Below are 5000 nucleotides of genomic sequence, written 5' to 3'. Positions count from 1 at the left end.
ACACAAGTCTGTATTATCCTGCTGTGCTTAAGCCTTGGGAAGCTAACACAAGTCTGTATTATCCTGCTGTGCTTAAGCCTTGGGAAGCTAACACAAGTCTGTATTATCCTGCTGTGCTTAAGCCTTGGGAAGCTAACACAAGTCTGTATTATCCTGCTGTGCTTAAGCCTTGGGAATCTAACACAAGTCTGTATTATCCTGCTGTGCTTAAGCCTTGGGAAGCTAACACAAGTCTGTATTATCCTGCTGTGCTTAAGCCTTGGGAAGCTAACACAAGTCTGTATTATCCTGCTGTGTTTAAGCCTTGGGAAGCTAACACAAGTCTGTATTATCCTGCTGTGTTTAAGCCTTGGGAAGCTAACACAAGTCTGTATTATCCTGCTGTGCTTAAGCCTTGGGAAGCTAACACAAGTCTGTATTATCCTGCTGTGCTTAAGCCTTGGGAAGCTAACACAAGTCTGTATTATCCTGCTGTGCTTAAGCCTTGGGAAGCTAACACAAGTTTATTATCCTGCTGTACTTAAGCCTTGGGAAGCTAACACAAGTCTGTATTATCCTGCTGTGCTTAAGCCTTGGGAAGCTAACACAAGTCTGTATTATCCTGCTGTGCTTAAGCCTTGGGAAGCTAACACAAGTTTATTATCCTGCTGTACTTAAGCCTTGGGAAGCTAACACAAGTCTGTATTATCCTGCTGTGCTTAAGCCTTGGGAAGCTAACACAAGTCTGTATTATCCTGCTGTGCTTAAGCCTTGGGAAGCTAACACAAGTCTGTATTATCCTGCTGTGCTTAAGCCTTGGGAAGCTAACACAAGTCTGTATTATCCTGCTGTGCTTAAGCCTTGGGAAGCTAACACAAGTCTGTATTATCCTGCTGTGCTTAAGCCTTGGGAAGCTAACACAAGTTTATTATCCTGCTGTACTTAAGCCTTGGGAAGCTAACACAAGTTTATTATCCTGCTGTACTTAAGCCTTGGGAAGCTAACACAAGTCTGTATTATCCTGCTGTGCTTAAGCCTTGGGAAGCTAACACAAGTCTGTATTATCCTGCTGTGCTTAAGCCTTGGGAAGCTAACACAAGTCTGTATTATCCTGCTGTGCTTAAGCCTTGGGAAGCTAACGCTAAGGAAGTAGACACACTCTAAGTAGTGTATAATAGGTGCTGATACTACTGTTCTTTCTACTCACTAAGGCAGTAAACAGTTATTGTGGATGGATGGGTCAGGTGGTTTGTAATTGGTACAATAATCCATAGTTACACAAGACTGACTACCCTTCAGGTCCTCATTCAAAATGACTCCTTTTTTGATTTACACTCTCGGTTACACCCTGAACTGAACAGCCTGACACACACGCACGCGCACGCACACACACACACACGCACACACACGCACGCACGCACACACACACACACACAAATGCACGCACGCACGCACACACACAAAAGCACGCACGCACACACACAAACGCACACGCACGCACACACACACACACACCAATGTGGAGCAGTGGGAGGTTCCCTGGTGATTAATCCAACTTCACAACTTCCCAGATGGCTTTTGAATGGCGTTGTCATTTGTTGCGTGTGTTTTCTGGTGTTTAGACCAGTCGTTATACCCAAGACAGAGGTGTGTGTGTTAAGGATGGGCAGGAGTCATCAAGGTACACGAATGGGTGTTTAAACGTGATCTTTTAAGGTTCCCCAACAGTCATTCTAATTCCCACATAAAATAGCCTTTTTCCGTGACTAAAATATCACTCATAATATATTTGTTTTGGATAGAAATGCACAAAATTTGCGCAAAAAAATAGAAAAGAAATGTTTCTCTCATGGCTAACTACCAGGACGTTCTGAAAGACGGGGCTGAGTGGGGAGTTTATATCCATGAGATCACCTTGACTGGTAGCTCTTTAAAACGCCTTTGTAAAGCATATGATATAACCTGTTGATAGAACAGACTGTGTTCCATGATATAACCTGTTGATAGAACAGACTGTGTTCCATGATATAACCTGTTGATAGAACAGACTGTGTTCCATGATATAACCTGTTGATAGAACAGACTGTGTTCCATGATATAACCAGTTGATAGAACAGACTGTGTTCCATGATATAACCTGTTGATAGAACAGACTGTGTTCCATGATATAACCAGTTGATAGAACAGACTGTGTTCCATGATATAACCTGTTGATAGAACAGACTGTGTTCCATGATATAACCTGTTGATAGAACAGACTGTGTTCCATGATATAACCTGTTGATAGAACAGACTGTGTTCCATGATATAATATAACCTGTTGATAGAACAGACTGTGTTCCATGATATAACCTGTTGATAGAACAGACTGTGTTCCATGATATAACCGTTGATAGAACAGACTGTGTTCCATGATATAACCTGTTGATAGAACAGACTGTGTTCCATGATATAACCTGTTGATAGAACAGACTGTGTTCCATGATATAACCTGTTGATAGAACAGACTGTGTTCCATGATATAACCTGTTGATAGAACAGACTGTGTTCCATGATATAATATAACCTGTTGATAGAACAGACTGTGTTCCATGATATAACCAGTATAGAACAGACTGTGTCCCATGATGTAACCAGTTGATAGAACAGACAGTGTTCCATGATATAACCAGTATAGAATAGACAGTGTTCCATGATGTAACCAGTTGATAGAACAGACAGTGTTCCATGATATAACCAGTATAGAATAGACTGTGTTCCATAATATAACCAGTATAGAACAGACTGTGTCCCATGATGTAACCAGTTGATAGAACAGACAGTGTTCCATGATATAACCAGTATAGAATAGACTGTGTTCCATGATGTAACCAGTTGATAGAACAGACAGTGTTCCATGATATAACCAGTATAGAATAGACTGTGTTCCATAATATAACCAGTATAGAACAGACTGTGTCCCATGATGTAACCAGTTGATAGAACAGACAGTGTTCCATGATATAACCTGTTGATAGAACAGACTGTGTTCCATGATATAACCAGTTGATAGAACAGACTGTGTTCCATGATATAACCAGTTGATAGAACAGACAGTGTTCCATGATATAACCTGTATAGAACAGACTGTGTTCCATGATATAACCAGTATAGAACAGACTGTGTTCCATGATATAACCTGTTGATAGAACAGACTGTGTTCCATGATATAATATAACCAGTATAGAACAGACTGTGTCCCATGATGTAACCAGTTGATAGAACAGACAGTGTTCCATGATATAACCTGTATTGAACAGACTGTGTTCCATGATATAACCAGTTGATAGATCAGACTGTGTTCCATGATATAACCTGTTGATAGAACAGACTGTGTTCCATGATATAACCAGTTGATAGATCAGACTGTGTTCCATGATATAACCAGTTGATAGATCAGACTGTGTTCCATGATTTAACCAGTATAGAACAGACTGTTCCATGATATAACCAGTTGATAGATCAGACTGTGTTCCATGATTTAACCAGTATAGATCAGACTGTGTTCCATGATTTAACCAGTATAGAACAGACTGTGTTCCATGATATAACCAGTATAGAATAGACTGTGTTCCATGATATAACCAGTATAGAACAGACTGTGTTCCATGATATAACCAGTTGATATCACGGTTTCATTAAATGTATCTTGCATTACTCTTTTGATTGACTGAGTATACAGTATATATGGGACAATTTAGCAAGTAGGATTTGTTATAATATAACCAGTTGATATATTTGTTATCTGTAGGCCGTCATCGTAAATAAGAATTTGTTCTTAACCGACTTGCCTAGTTAAATAAAGGTTGAATAAAAATTAAAATGGTTAAGATAAGTTAGGCACTGTAGCACACTGTGGGTGTAGGATTATAGATACTATACACATATTTTACTCCAGTGCTCCAGTACTCCAGTTCAATGCCCTTCCCTATTGTGTTTCTGGTGTCAGAGCAGCAGAAGACAGAGCACAGGGTGGTCGTCTCCCAGCCTGACCCTAATCACCAATCACCACACAGTGTATTGCTGGAAACTAAATTAAAGATCGATTTTCCACCGACCAGCCAGACATGACTCTCTCCTCCTCTCCTTCGCTCCTCCTCTCCTCCTCTCCTTCACTCTTTCTCTCCTCCTCTCCTTCGCTCCTCCTCTCCTCCTCTCCTTCACTCTTTCTCTCCTCCTCTCCTCCTCTCCTTCACTCTTTCTCTCCTCCTCTCCTCCTCTCCTTCGCTCTTTCTCTCCTCCTCTCCTTCGCTCCTCCTCTCCTCCTCTCCTCCTCTCCTTCACTCTTTCTCTCCTCCTCTCCTCCTCTCCTCCTCTCCTTCGCTCTTTCTCTCCTCCTCTCCTCCTCTCCTTCGCTCTTTCTCTCCTCCTCTCCTCCTCTCCTTCGCTCTTTCTCTCCTCCTCTCCCCCTCTCCTCCTCTCCTCCTCTCATTCTCTCCTCCTCTCCTTCGCTCCTTCTCTCCTCCTCTCCTCCTCCCCTTCTTCTCTCCTCCTCTCCTCCTCTCTTCACTCTTTCTCTCCTCCTCTCCTTCGCTCCTCCTCTCCTCCTCTCCTTCACTCTTTCTCTCCTCCTCTCCTTCACTCTTTCTCTCCTCCTCTCCTCCTCTCCTTAACTCTTTCTCTCCTTCGCTCCTCCTCTCCTCCTCTCTTTCGCTCCTCTTCTCCTCCTCTCCTTCGCTCTTTCTCTCCTCCTCTCCTCCTCTCCTCCTCTCCTCCTCTCATTCTCTCCTCCTCTCCTTCGCTCCTTCTCTCCTCCTCCCCTTCTTCTCTCCTCCTCTCCTCCTCTCCTTCACTCTTTCTCTCCTCCTCTCCTTCGCTCCTCCTCTCCTCCTCTCCTTCACTCCTCCTCTCCTTCACTCTTTCTCTCCTCCTCTCCTTCACTCTTTCTCTCCTCCTCTCCTTCACTCTTTCTCTCCTCCTCTCCTCCTCTCCTTCGCTCTTTCTCTCCTCCTCTCCTTCGCTCCTCCTCTCCTCCTCTCCTT

The 5000-nt window shown here is 43.0% G+C and overlaps 1 protein-coding gene across 1 annotated transcript in view; it reads left to right on the top strand.

Moving 5' to 3' along the window:
• Positions 1 to 5000, top strand: part of LOC109880607 (receptor-type tyrosine-protein phosphatase mu-like) — a 432469-nt gene that overhangs the window by 140634 nt on the left and 286835 nt on the right.

This window comes from Oncorhynchus kisutch, linkage group LG30 (genome assembly GCF_002021735.2).
Source record: "Oncorhynchus kisutch isolate 150728-3 linkage group LG30, Okis_V2, whole genome shotgun sequence".
Lineage (NCBI taxonomy): Eukaryota > Metazoa > Chordata > Actinopteri > Salmoniformes > Salmonidae > Oncorhynchus > Oncorhynchus kisutch.
The sequence above is the reverse complement of the archived record's forward strand: the minus strand, read 5'-3'. Positions and strand labels throughout refer to the sequence as shown.